At 44.0% G+C, this 14958-nt stretch overlaps 1 protein-coding gene and 2 long non-coding RNA genes across 6 annotated transcripts in view; 1 reads left to right on the top strand and 2 right to left on the bottom strand.

Moving 5' to 3' along the window:
- The window catches only part of LOC143134802 (receptor-type tyrosine-protein phosphatase delta-like), a 121731-nt gene that overhangs the window by 20669 nt on the left and 86104 nt on the right, over positions 1-14958 (top strand). The gene's annotated exons all lie outside the window — the stretch shown is intronic.
- LOC143135394 (uncharacterized) lies at positions 6186-7033 on the bottom strand. The gene is made up of 2 exons (XR_012988929.1): positions 6985-7033; positions 6186-6294 (listed from the first exon to the last, which is right to left on the bottom strand). It is a non-coding gene; the product is annotated as an uncharacterized LOC143135394 (long non-coding RNA).
- On the bottom strand, positions 10968-11814 carry LOC143135393 (uncharacterized). The gene is made up of 2 exons (XR_012988928.1): positions 11766-11814; positions 10968-11076 (listed from the first exon to the last, which is right to left on the bottom strand). It is a non-coding gene; the product is annotated as an uncharacterized LOC143135393 (long non-coding RNA).

Raw genomic sequence — 14958 nt, 5'->3', positions numbered from 1 at the left:
GTTGTGTGTCCGTGGTCGATGGGAAGTGTCTAGATTTAAGCAATAAGCCCTGAGAGGCCGAAGATTACACATAAAAGAATAATAAAGACACAACAACGAGAAATGTAACGATTCATTCATAGATAATCATTCTTCAGCCAAGAAATATATTTCCTCTATCAGATTGCAGATTTCCTCTATGGTTGCCAAGCAACGTTGAGACACAGCTGCTCCCAACTTTTCTATCAAGTTATGGTAGCTCAGTAATATAGAACAAAATGTGGTGTATGTTTATGCTGCATTTTACAACGGTATCAAACAGGATTCAGCCAATCACAATCAAGAACTATCAGTTTTAGAACACCCTTTTAATTAGAATTAATTTAATGTTGTCTCTCACATGGGAAAATGGCACAGGAAATTAAATAATTGATCCCAACAAAAGTTCTTGATTGATTTTGGGTCATTGAGCATGTATATCAAGCAGCCCCTTCCTCACTCTCTCTCTCACACACACACACACATACACCACCCCTGATGCCACACCATCTCCCTGTTATGTGGGTCATGGGATAGGAGGTCAGTCTGAAAGTGGGTAACATTGGCTGGACCTGAAGGACGTTACATTATTCAGGAAGTGAGCACAAGCCCAGGGAGCCGGGGAGTGTCTGCGCAGAGCCTCTCCCAATGAGTGGCAGGCAAAACACTGCTAAATGATCTCAGATCAGACAGGCAACTGTCACCAGAGTGTTTTATAGAAACTTCAGTCAGGACAGGATATCTTGTAACAATTTACAGTATTGAGAAGCATATGAGAGTCTGTGTGCAAAACTAATAACTTGTATTGTGTATTCCAGGTACAGTAATATCAATCAAATTGAAGTTGGTTGGTTTTTACTGCAAGTAAAATCAAAACAGCCCAACTTCACTTTGATTGATATTACTTGAAATTCACAATCAAAAAGGCCACAACACATTAATTAAAATACATGAGCATTAATAAATGCAGTAAAATAGGACAAATACAAGGTCGACATGCAGTGCAGTCATTACAGGAAGGCAGCAGAGTTGTAGAGCTGGGGTGCTGGCAGGTATTTGTTTGGCAAGCTCAGTGGGCCAATCGAAATGAGACCTGCTTTAAATGGCCCGCCTTAACGGAGCGAGTGACTGTGGTTGGTCCGCCTGAATGAGCTGATCATCAGTTGATGAACAATGCAGGAGGCAGACTACTGTGGACTGCCTGGTCCAACACTATGCTTGATCTATGATGCTTCCTGAGTTTGAGGGGTTTGTAGACTAATGCCAAGTAAAGGATTCCGTTATGAAACTGTTTGCATATGTCTAAATGGCCCTCTAAACAGTGAGTCACAAAGAAAGACAAAATGTGCACGAGCACTCCCAATTAGGGGACTCGGCCAACCTCATTCCCTAATGAATGCACATAACTACCTACACACAGATACAGACATACAATGGATACTCTTTGAAGTACATACACATACTCTGTCGCTCTCTCTCTATCTCTGACACACACACACACACACACACTTGTATGTAGTCCAGATAAACTAGGCTGCAGAGGCACTCATTAATAAAAAGCTAACCCAGAGGAGTTCTCCCCCCTCCCCATTCACTGCTGTGCTTTGTAAACTAGGCCACTGGTGAGTAATGCTGGGGCCTGTAATTAGGCGATCGTTTGCAAATTCATACTTTTGGATTTCAAGGCCACTATGCCTGTGGGTCACTGTGGCCAGCTGCAAAGTTCTCATGGAGGAGAAGGCTTTTATATGGTAACTGATTTAGATGGCGGCCCGCCGGTCCCCTAGTCCTCCTCAGCGGGCCTGGGAGCCTGATGGGCGGCATTTGCATCATATCCTGGGGTTGATGGAGGCAGCTGTGGCATCCTGTTTTATACATCAGCTCCTCTTTACAAGAACAGGAAGCTGACGTGAATCATATCTGCCTGTGAGGTGTGCAGCAGAGGAGGAGGGGTGCGGTTTGGGCTGTGATATGTTTGATGTGTGTGTGTGTGTGTGTGTGTGTGCTTGTGTGTGTGTGCTTGTGTTTGTACATGTGGGAAGGAGAGCGCGAGAGGGAAAGAGTGTGATTGACAGAAAGCGTAGGGGAGTAAAAGAATAGGGTGCTTTCATGCCTGTCTTTATGGTCCAGGCCCACATGAGCACAGAAAGGCATTTCAGCTCTTCTTGACAGTATATTAGGGCAACAACAGACAAGAATAATAAAAAAAAGGCCAAACTGATGTTTTTATAAATACAGTATAATACTTTGTGCATTTCCGTTACGTAATGAAACTAGGCATCTTGTTTTTTTTTTTGTTGCATATTGTTTGGGCCTTTTGCCTTTATTCAGATACGACAGTGAATAGCGACCGGAAGCAAGTGGGAGAGAGAAATAGGGTGTGAAATGACAGCGGGTTGGACCCGAGCCCGGGCATGGACACTTGGACACTTGGAAAGGGCACAGAAAGGGTGTGAGTGAGCCCTCATGCACTTCTTAATTTCTAAGCCCTCTGTAGTTAGCGAAAATTCAAACTTGTGAGGGAGGACATTAAGATTCAGCCACTGTGTGTTACCAGAAAATTGAGCTGGGGAACATAGGACCCTGGGAACATAGGGCCCTGGGAACATACTGTAGGGCCCTGGGAGGACTCTGGGAACATAGGGCCCTGGGAGGACCCTGGGAACATGTATGTACCTCTCAAGTTTGTGTTGCTACCCTATCTAGGCTATGGAATTTAGTTTGTTTAAGCCTACTGTTGGGCCTAATGAGATTTCAGAAATAGGCAACATAGTGGCAAACTTTTACACCTGGAGAGAGCTCCTTCTAGGTAACTAAATCATGCCATGTAGAGGTCTGCGCGGGACTGATTTTTCCCGCAATATTCTGTCCCGTTCCCGCATTAATGTGTCATTTTTAGTCCCGTTCCCGCCCGCATCTGTAACATGATGTCCCGCTCCCGCCCGCTAAAGCCAGCATGCAGGAGGGATAGCCTATTCAGTTTTTCTTTCTGTCTCATGAAAGGAGCACACACACTTGAGAAAGACTCCAGATGTCAGTTTCTTGGTTCTGAATGTAGGCTAACAACTGAAGTAGGTCTAGTCTGGTGCCCTCTTCCTCTGTCATGCTTTCGATTTTGAGTTTTGACAATGAGCAGCAGGAACAAATTGAACCCACGTAAACAACAATAGGCTTATAGGCTATAGGCCTGCTATCCGTCAGTTATGCTTAAACCCCGTTTTTTAATGCTGCCTAACAGAACATCCAGCTGAACTATAGTTATGAACACTACTTTAATCATTTCCATATCTAATTTTACGCACATATTTAATTTGCGGGAGTGCAGTGAATCATCGGTTTGTCCTGCACCCACGAACGCACCTCTCTCATCCCGCCCGCTCCCGCAAAGAGCTTTCAAAAGTTGTCCCGCGCCGCACACTTTTGCGTCGGGACCCGCGGGTCTACCGCGGGAGTGCAGACCTCTAATGCCATGTCATTGTGTAGTGTCTACCAAAACCAAATGAACATTTGGACTTATCTCTTCTATGATCCTAGAAAGATTTTCCATCCACATATCCTTGCTCTATGCGCAACTAGCCTAAAACCGTGAGACTGAAAGCTAATTACTGTCATGTTCTTCTTAAAGTGACAGGCACCTACACACCACCAATGTAATGACATTAAAGACAAGCGTAATAGTTTGAAAATCAATATGTAAGTATTCAAGTTGCTAAATATTCTAGCTATTAGTAATTATGCAGATCATAAAATACTAGAAATTATTGACAAAATATATAACGTTTATATGAATTCCAAAATATGAAATAGAAACATATGACATAAGCCATAATTTTCTGTGTCTGTGTGTGGAGGGTCAAACAGATACTAGGATTGCCACTGATGTAAATGATCACACAATAATCAATATTACTTATGGTTTCAAGGTGGTGGGGGCCCCCAAATCAAATCAAATTAAAAAAAATTATCGCAAAAGTATTGAAATCAAAATTCTTCATGTGGTATTGGTAATTTATATAATTCTGGTTATACTATGGTATATGCTCGCAAGAGATTTCGTCTCCTCTCAGCTCTTACTTGGTGTCAGTGAGTAGCTCCTTAGTTTAACTAAAACCTTCTGGTAATATCTATAATGATGGGTACATTTAGCGAGCTATAGCTCGAAGACAATGCATTTGGTAGTTGGCTCAAGCCCGTTGTTAACAATCGGTGTCAAGCACACTGTGTAAGAAGTTGTTGTAGCTGTCTAGTTAGGCATAAAAGCCTATTACAGTCACATGCGAAATCAGAAAAGCATAAAGTTGCATTTAAAAGGTCTGCAGTGGGGGTAGGCGATCACTCAGTTTTGTTCGGCACCGTCACTACCTGGTCCAAGTATTGCATGGGATTCTGTCTGTGTCGCCTAGTTCCACACACAGTGGGTTCGGATCAACCTCTACCTTGAAAGCGGAGGTCATGTGGGTGTTGAATACCGTAACACCACTTGACAACGGGAACGAAGATATAGGCCAACTTTTGTTCTGAACCAGGGGGTCAAGAGCGTGCAGATTAGCTTCGGCATGTTAGCATACGCCATATTCAAGTATGGCACCACATGGAGCATTTGGAACCAGCTCTGTGCATTAAAGTCCGTGTTGGGCACGAGCTCTCATGCGCGTACATGTTGGTGGGCGGGTACCTATCCAGCGGCTACAGCCAAATGTTATTCAGTGCGTATTTCTTGAGGAGCCTATGAGAAGACGTGTAGATTATGGTTATTTATGCATCATATGACAAATAAAGAAAATTGTATTGATCTTGTTTCGTTGTTGTTTGTCCCAAATAAAAATAGCCTAAATACGATTAGGCTAGGAACAGCGCACGTTCAATGTATAAGTGAGTGAAAGCGACTGCCTTGTCTCGGAATAAACAGCTGGAAATTCAACTACATGAAACTTTACTGTGAACCATCAAATACCCCCTAGATTTAAATGCCCATCAATCTCAACATTTAGCTATATAATAAAACAGTCCAAAAGTAAATTAAATCTCAAACCAAACCGAAAATCGTCTGCTTTTGATAACCTGGTATGCCGCTCCAAACGAAACAATAAATGTCTCACAATAAAACGCACAATGTAAGAAATAAAGGTCTGCCTTGAATACAAGCCTGCCCCAAATAAATACCTGTGCTTAAAAAGTAAATAGCAAACCCCGGACAATTTGATGTTGGACGTCTGGCGATGCTCTGGCCGTCTACTGTGCCTTTGACTCCGCTGCCTCATTTGGATGGTCACTGGACAGGTGAGCGCAAAGATTACATGTCGTGAATGCGCAAGTAAACTGTTTTTTGCAGAGTCGGCAAATTACATTATCTTTAACGGTTACTTTACCATCTACGGTGTAGAACCTAAAGTATTTCCAGACATCACATTTTAGATGAGCTGGGGACGTAATTGTCCGCTCAGGCTGGCCGTTTTGTGCGTTATCTCCCATTTTTGAAACAGGGTGGCTATTGAGGGCTCTGGCTCCAGTCATTATTGTGGCTACATGGCTATTATTGGCTTGATTTGGTCATGGGCCAACGCTACAAAACGTTTACAGCACCCGCTACTGGATGATATGGCAAACAATAGAATAAAAAACAAAGTAGGCCTAATCATAGACTGTAAAACTGCGCTACATGGCACTAAAAGCCGAATAGTTTATTTATAGCTTGACTACGGATATTTCACGTCATGTTCGAATGCATAATTCGAATATCAAATAAAAAGTGACAGCCCTATAGACAAGTCTTGCAGCAGCAGGACGGCAGGCAGACCGCTATTCGTTAGAGCCGCTGTTAACCAATGAAATTAAGTTGCGCTTCAGGGCAACTCCACTCGCGTTCCTGAGCAACTTTTTCTTCTTCTTGTTGCGTGGCGAGCAAGGTATGTGCATTATCGCCACCCTCTGACCTGGAGGACGACTCTCTTTTTACAGAATATCCAATAAAAATCGACGTTGATCCATGCATAATTTCCAGCTTTAGAACTTGCCGCATGGTCAGAGCCGACTGGCGCTGGATTCGAGCCCCAGTGTCAAGTTGTGCCTAGTGTTTTGTGCAAATTCCTCAACTTGAAAAACGGAAGGACATCTATGGAGATTAAGAATGCTGGATTCCACTCAATGACTTGAGAAATAAACTGTGCTTTGTTTCCTCTTTTTGTTTCTTTTATTTTCTTTGAATTCAGAGGCAGGCATATGCAGTTACTTCACATTCAGCCGTTATGAACAGTCATTTTTCACCAGGTGAAAAACCTTTAAAAGACAGACAAAAAAAATGGAGAACAGAAAGTATATGAGATGAGGCCATACATCCAACAGTAAACATTTAAACACGTGCAACATTCCATGAGAAATACAGAAAATTACGCATCTTTCAACAGCATTTGATATCTAAATGTAATAAATACTACTTCAAAATTTCCAAGTGTAACATTCGGGTATTACTCAATAGAAAAATAGATTGAAATGGCAGTTCCAAACATAGCAGTAAATAAGCATGGATAACCAGACGTTTAAATAGGCAATGAATGTTCAACTACAAACTAATTTAATAAAAATACATCTACGAGTAGAAAAATATCCCTAATTTAATAGAAAAATATATCTATGAGTAGAAAAATATATCTATGAGTAGAAAAATATATTGAAGTAGAAACCACATACGAGTAGAAAACACATATAGCCCATATTACATGACATACAGTAGAACCCCACAATCATCCCAAAGCAAACAGTAGCTTAAAATTTCACAGGCCCATTAGCACCCTCTATTAGCAAACATTGCTTAAATCGCTAGGCATATGCAATAACAATTTGTGCATTTACTTAAAAGCACGGACAGCAGGTGGAACCGCAACTCCACAGACGTTCGTGTCCCAAGCCAGTTAAAGCGTGCATTTGATTCGAGCACAATCATTGCTCAAAGTGGCATAAATCCCTTACCGTCAGTCTCTCCAGCTTTTAGATGTCCCAGAATTGCACAGAACTTCGTGTACCCTACCTACGCAGGTAATCCTTTGCAGTTTGCTTCAGCATTTGCTAGCGTCTGCTCTAGCGTTTACTGTCGTGCCTCCATTACTCACTCCCGCTTTGTACTTAATTAGCCACCTGTCTTGGAGATGCGTCGCCCGCGTGACGTTGCAGGCTGAGGCGATGGAAAGAGGCTTGATTGACTTCAGCTGATTCCTCTGCTAACCCGTCAGAAAGTGAAATCGCCACCACTGTTTTTTTTTTTTTTGTTGTTTTTTTTCCCGGCAGCTTTCTCCCATTAATCTCAAACTGCACCCTAAATCCAGTTTGACGTAACACCTCCCACTCGAGCTTCCCTGATTCATACTGGGAAGGTCGCTACTCAACGTCAAACTCCAATTGAGGTAGGTCACCTAACTTGAATTTGCAATTTGTTCTTCAACAGGCAACAGGGCAACTAGGCCCGGAAGTCCCGGTGAAGGACTGCCTCCCACTTTGGTCTTCTCAGGGCCTGGTTTGATCCAAGGAACTTTTTCCTTTTTCTTTTTTACAGCACTCCAGATCCATGCAATGGTCTCAACCAGCCTGAGTAAGACACTGAACCACGTAACGTCCATAAGGCTCTGGATCGCTGGCCCTGCAGGTGGTTTTTGTTGCCCTATTTGAGATAGATTCTGGTCCTGTAGTGGCTTTATCTCTAGGGCCCTTGTCAGTGCGGAGACAGAGGTTTTCTTCTGCATCTTGATGATGCTTTCACTAGCAGCAGTAGCATTTCCCCTAGAGGATTTGATGGGCCATCTACTCACAGGTATGCTCAGGAACTTTGATCCATGTTGCCCCTCTGAATCCTCATCAAGGCTCTTGGGGCCACCTCCTTTTGTGATCAAGTCAGCAATTTTTTGTGGACCTGGGACCCACCTCTGGTCTCGGACTTGTGAGTTGCTTCGGATTTCTCCAACATGATTTGCAAAAAAGATTTGGTAACCATAGCTCTCTCTCTGTGTTGCGCCAAGGACAATCTGGCTGTCAAGGTGATGCCATCTTCCACCTTCGGTCCGGCTGTGCATCTTGACGTACCCCTTGAGGCCGGAGGCAAACACGGCTCCAGACACCCCTGCTTCCACAGCATCTTCCTTCTGATCCAAGAGGGTTAGTTTAGCTTTGTTGTCGCAGTCACCCATTTGATTTGGGAGGACCGTGGCTTTCAGTTTGTCATCCGGGTCTTCATGAGACTCCTGCCTCCCACTTTGCTCAGAGCATGCCCATGATTTGAGCTGAAATCCTCCAGTCTTCTGGATTTGCTCCTTACTTGCGGCAGTGGATTTCAGGTGGTCAAGGTCGTCATGTGATGTCAGGAAATCATAGTTGTCCTGTTTCCACCATTCCAGGAAGTCATGGTTGGTGGAAAGAGTCTTAGACTCCTGAAAGTTGCAGCCATTTTGGCTAGTTGATGGCAGTTGTTCTGGGATCCTGGCAGCGAGCTCTTCATACTTTATTGCAACTGCTCTCATTGACCTGGCAAAGTGGGTTTTGGACATATGGGTGGACACGGTAACGCTCTCGAAAAGGTCCGGATGCGTACCTCCAACAGTTTTCCCCAGGGGCCCGTCCCACAGCACAAGATCTCCGATGACTCTGATGCGTTGAGGAGCCAGCTTACCCTCTCGGTGGCTTATCAGTAGGCTGATCTCCTTGGGCCGCTCAAGCTCATAAACAGGGACATCTGAGAAGAACTTCTGCAGCTGCAGCGCTGTCACGCCTTGGTGGACATCTGCAATATTGTTTAGTCCGTAACAAACTAGCTGGTGAGATTTGAGGGCACCCTTGGGGGTCTTTACTCTGATCTTTAAGAGGTACCTCTTTGTCTCTACACGGACCTTCATCCCTCCAACACCATGAACAATGAGGGTGACATCTTCACTCTTTAGGTTCAGCCTTCTTGCAGCCCTGTGTGTAATGTAGTTTGTATCAGATGCCAAGTCGATCAAGGCCCCAATTCTCTGTCCAGCATTTGCAGTTACCTTAAGAAGCATCATGATGACTGGCGATTCTTGTATCCCACTTCCTATGAGGAGGCTCGATTGCTCCGTTGATATACTCATGGTTCTTGAGGCAGTGTTTGAAAAGACGTCTCTGCACTGGTTTGCAAGCTCTGGAGAGAGTTTCCTCAAGAAGTCCTCTTGGTCAGCGGTGTACCTTTCCCTTTCTTTCCCGGGATCACATCCACTCCTTTTCTGGCTTGCACCTCTTCCTGTGTCGGTGTTGGGGCACAAGTAATAATGATGTTCTGGCTCATGTCCATCCTGGCACTCTGGATGTTTGCAGAGGAAGGTGGGCTTACACAATGCCAGGTCATCGTGTACTTCAAGGCACCGCTCACATGCTCCTAGCTTCTTAACTGCAGCTTCTCTTTCTACAGGCTTTAGTGCTCGAAACTGCTGGCAGAAGTACAGCCTAGTCCTGTGTTTCCAATCGCCACAAACTACACATCCTGAATGGGAATCATCCAACTTGGTGGCCCTTGTCTTGGCATATTTAGACTCAGGTCTTGCTTCCCTCCTTGCCTCATCATCCATCAGTTGCTCTAGCTGCTCATAAATCCTCTCTTGCTGTTTCAGGAATGCCAACAAGGTGTCAAATCGGTTGTCATGGGTCACAGCATTTCGACTATCTGCCACATACATGAGCCACTCCTTCTTCAGAGAGTCCGGAAGCTTACTTTCGATCGAGTTTATGACCAGTGGATTTTTTATTGCTCCTGTGTCTCCTAGATCGCTCAAGTCTTGCAGAGCCTTCTCTACCGCTTGGATCAGCTCCACAATCTTTCTTGGCTGATGACTCCTTGTGGCTGGCATCCTCTGTAGCTCCTCCACAATTTCGATGGCGATGGCGGTCTGGTTGCCATATCGATTCTCAAGGACACGGAAAACGTCTTCTGCTGTGTTGTAGGCAGTGAGTCGAAGGTCTCTGGTGACCTTTTCTTCCAGGCTGTCCAGCAACTGGAATTTCTTCACTTCCTTAGACCCAGTTGGCTCACCTTGCCTCTGCAGTGCTTCCCAGTCCTTCCTCCACCTATGGAAATCACGCCTATTTCCAGAGAACTTAGGCAGGGCTGTTGGTTTTAGCTTGATGGTTGCTACAGGGAGATTTGGGAGGGCTATTGGTGCTTGTCTTCTCTCTTCATCCTTCAGCCTTTCCTGAATGAAATCAGCTTTTCTGAGTATGAGCTTAGGAATAGTCAGCTGAAGTTCCTGGAGCCTGTCTTGAAGATCTTTCTTTTGGTCAGAGGGGATCCATTTCTTCCAGCTGTTGTGGACTTCCTTTGCTGACCTTGCAAGCTCTTGTAGGTTGGTAAGCATGAACTCATATGCCTCTTGTTTGCTACTTAGGTCAACTGTGATGGTATTTCTGCAGGCTGATTCTGCCACTCGTAGCACAGTCAACACTTCAAGGGCTCCATAGCTGGACCACAGTGTGTCTTGGACAAGAGCTTTGATTGTTTTAAGTTTTTTCTCGCAGTCACCTGCAGTTTTTGTTATGTCAGCTTTCTGCTGTTCCGACAGCATTGCCTCTTCTCCAGCGTCCAGACCGGCCTCAATGTCTGCAAGGAGTTTGGCCTCCAAGTCTTCAATTATACCTAGGACCTTCTCTGCTGCCATCGTGAGTCCACTGAGGGCCCCCTTCAGGTCTTCCTCAGCCATGTCCTCATAATTTCTTACTAACCTGTTTGCAAGGCGAGAGAATGCTCTTTTTGATGTGGTTCTCTCCATCTTAAGGTGTTCGACGGTCTTTACGGCTTCTTCGGACATGTTTCTTCCAGTTCCTGCCCCCACGGTTTTTCACTGTCAAGTTGTGCCTAGTGTTTTGTGCAAATTCCTCAACTTGAAAAACGGAAGGACATCTATGGAGATTAAGAATGCTGGATTCCACTCAATGACTTGAGAAATAAACTGTGCTTTGTTTCCTCTTTTTGTTTCTTTTATTTTCTTTGAATTCAGAGGCAGGCATATGCAGTTACTTCACATTCAGCCGTTATGAACAGTCATTTTTCACCAGGTGAAAAACCTTTAAAAGACAGACAAAAAAAATGGAGAACAGAAAGTATATGAGATGAGGCCATACATCCAACAGTAAACATTTAAACACGTGCAACATTCCATGAGAAATACAGAAAATTACGCATCTTTCAACAGCATTTGATATCTAAATGTAATAAATACTACTTCAAAATTTCCAAGTGTAACATTCGGGAATTACTCAATAGAAAATAGATTGAAATGGCAGTTCCAAACATAGCAGTAAATAAGCATGGATAACCAGACGTTTAAATAGGCAATGAATGTTCAACTACAAACTAATTTAATAAAAATACATCTACGAGTAGAAAAATATCCCTAATTTAATAGAAAAATATATCTATGAGTAGAAAAATATATCTATGAGTAGAAAAATATATTGAAGTAGAAACCACATACGAGTAGAAAACACATATAGCCCATATTACATGACATACAGTAGAACCCCACAATCATCCCAAAGCAAACAGTAGCTTAAAATTTCACAGGCCCATTAGCACCCTCTATTAGCAAACATTGCTTAAATCGCTAGGCATATGCAATAACAATTTGTGCATTTACTTAAAAGCACGGACAGCAGGTGGAACCGCAACTCCACAGACGTTCGTGTCCCAAGCCAGTTAAAGCGTGCATTTGATTCGAGCACAATCATTGCTCAAAGTGGCATAAATCCCTTACCGTCAGTCTCTCCAGCTTTTAGATGTCCCAGAATTGCACAGAACTTCGTGTACCCTACCTACGCAGGTAATCCTTTGCAGTTTGCTTCAGCATTTGCTAGCGTCTGCTCTAGCGTTTACTGTCGTGCCTCCATTACTCACTCCCGCTTTGTACTTAATTAGCCACCTGTCTTGGAGATGCGTCGCCCGCGTGACGTTGCAGGCTGAGGCGATGGAAAGAGGCTTGATTGACTTCAGCTGATTCCTCTGCTAACCCGTCAGAAAGTGAAATCGCCACCACTGTTTTTTTTTTTTTGTTTTTTTTTTTCCTGGCAGCTTTCTCCCATTAATCTCAAACTGCACCCTAAATCCAGTTTGACGTAACACCCAGTGTTCAATATGGCGGGACTTAATCACTCTCTCCAGTTATATATAATAGGCTTGTTGGTCTTCATGCAGATCTGTGCAGATCTGACTTGATGTGATGCATGCTGGGTTGAACACAATGCATACTGGGATGGACGTAATGCTTACTGGTTAGAAATCTTGTCCGACTTCTGTCAGCCAGGGAGGGACTTACCACCGTGTCACCATGTCACATGACCTTAAAATATCGCGGGAGTCTTACCTAGCGTTCATGGGCTTCGGAAAAAACTTTTTTCCAGTGAAAACATCATCATTCCGCATCATTCACGTCACGTAATGTGTGAGTCAGAGGTCGGAAACTGGGGCTAGATTTTGCTAACAGAGATGCCCAGTTAGGGGCTCGTCATCACTTTTGTCATCACGTTGTAGTTAATTTGTAGTCCATGTGGCCTTTAATGTCCAACAGTTTTAATGTGAACTTGGGAATTTGCCGTTTTTGTCACTTGACAGCTGCATATCTTTCTTTCACAAGCGTCTTACACTATATTTTTAGCAAATACAGTTGTTTATTTAGGATTAGTGAGTGTATGTTATAACCTTTGTTGTGGCATCCGTATTTGTCACACATTCCGACGGCAAAGCACATGAACACTTGCTGTGGGAAAAACAAAGTAGCCCCCGGGGCGGTCCTTGTCATTCCGAAGTGCCATGAATGCACCATTAGCCTGCAGACAGATCTTGCAGTTGCCTTCCACGATCTGCACGAGCTGAAACACGCCCTTGTGACGTCAGTTCAAAGACGTGATAGGGCCATTTGGGAGGAATCCATGGAGGTATTAGGCTTGTTCGTCTTCATGCAGATCTGTGCAGATCTGACTTGATGTGATGCATGCTGAGTTGAACACAATGCATACTTGGATGGACGCAATGCTTACTGGTTAGAAATCCTGTCCGACTTATGTCAGCCGGGGAGGGACTTACCACCGTGTCACCATGTCACATGACCTTAAAATATCGCGGGAGTCTTAGCCTGCAGACAGATCTTGCAGTTGCCTTCCACGATCTACACTAGCTCAAACACGCCCTCATGACGTCAGTTCAAAGACGTGATAGGGCCATTTGGGAGGAATCTCCTCATGACGATTTTGACGGGTGTCTCATGCTGCTTCCTTATGTTGGAATATGCGAAAATGAACATAAATCGAAGGGATACCTTCTTATATGTGATTTCTGCAACAATGGTAGGCTACCCTACTGAAAATGTTTGGATATTCTGTTATTTTCTGCTGTTGGTTAAATAGATAGACACACATATAGGGAAAACACTTGATATTGAATTTATGTGCTACAAAGCAGGCATGTTAACTGTATGACAACAGTGGTTTATTTAAACTACATCATAGGAATTTATTTCGTCAGTCATCATGCTCATTTTAATGAGTAAGAATGAAAGTTATGCTGTGTTTATTGCAAACAAAATTCCGCGATATCTCCCGCGAGTCACGTCAGGCAGACTGTAGCCGGTCTGTCCAGGATGAGCTGCCATCTGATGTAGCTCCTCCCGGCTAGCCTCTGAAGATCACGTTGACGTAGAAAGCCAGACAAAGTCAGACTCAGTCGATCTCAAACAAGCCTATAGTCACTGCCATATTGAACACTGGGCTTCGGATCCAGCGTCAGTCGGCTCTGACCATGCGCCAAGTTCCAAAGCTGGAAATGACACATGGACCAACGTCGATTTTTATTGGATATTCAGTAAAAAGAAAGTCGTCCTCCAGTTAAGAGGGTGACGATAATGCACATACATTAGGCGTGTTCGACTTGAGGCAGATCTGTGCAGATCTGACTTGATGTGATGCATGCTGGGTTGAACACAATGCATACTGGGATGGACGCAATGCTTGCTGGTTAGAAATTCTGTCCGACTTCTGTCAGCCGGGGAGGGACTTACCACCGTGACACCATGTCACATGACCTTAAAATATCACGGGAGTCTTAGCCTGCAGACAGATCTTGCAGTTGCCTTCCACGAGCTGCACGAGCTAAAACATGCCCTCATGACGTCAGTTCAAAGACGTGATAGGGCCATTTGGGAGGAATGTCCTCATGACGATTTTGATGGGAGTCTCATGGTGCTTCCTTATGTTGGAATATGCGAAAATAAACAGAAATCGAAGGGATACCGTCTTATACGTGATTCCTGCAACAATGGTAGGCTAGCCTACTAAAATCGTTTGGATATTCTGTTATTTTCTGCTGCTGGTTAAATAGACACACATATAGGGAAAACACTTGATATTGAATGTATGTGCTACAAAGCAGGCCTGTTAACTGTATGACAACAGTGGTTTATTTAAACTACATCATAAGAATTTATTTCGTCAATCATGCTCATTTTAATGAGTAAGAATGAAAGTTCTGCTGTATTTATTGTCAACAAAATTCCGCGATATCTCCCGCAAGTCACGTCAGGCAGACTGTAGCCTGTCTGTCCATGATGAGCTGCCCTCTGTTGTAGCTCCTCCCGGCTAGCCTCTGAAGATCACATTTACATAGAAAGCCAGACCAAGTCAGATCTGCCTCAAGTCGAACAAGCCTATTGCTTGCCACATAACAAGAAGAAGAAAAAGTTGCTCGGGAACGCGCGTGGAGTCCGAGTGGAGTTGCCCTGAAGCGCAACTTAATTTCATTGGTTAACAGCGGCTCTAACGAAAAGCGGTCTGCCTGCCGTCCTGCTGCTGCAAATATGCATTCGAACATGACGTGAAATATCCGTAGTCAAACTATAAATAAACGATTCAAAAATGGAAGATAACGCAGGGGCGTCACTAGACCTTATTCACTGGGGC

This window comes from Alosa pseudoharengus, unplaced genomic scaffold, assembly GCF_046254945.1.
Source record: "Alosa pseudoharengus isolate Yale_2024_CS ecotype anadromous, Long Island Sound unplaced genomic scaffold, YU_APseudo_1.1 YU_APseudo_1.1_scf_2, whole genome shotgun sequence".
Classification (NCBI taxonomy): Eukaryota; Metazoa; Chordata; class Actinopteri; order Clupeiformes; family Clupeidae; genus Alosa; species Alosa pseudoharengus.
Note: the sequence above shows the minus strand (reverse complement) of the source record. Positions and strands in the feature narration are given on the sequence as shown.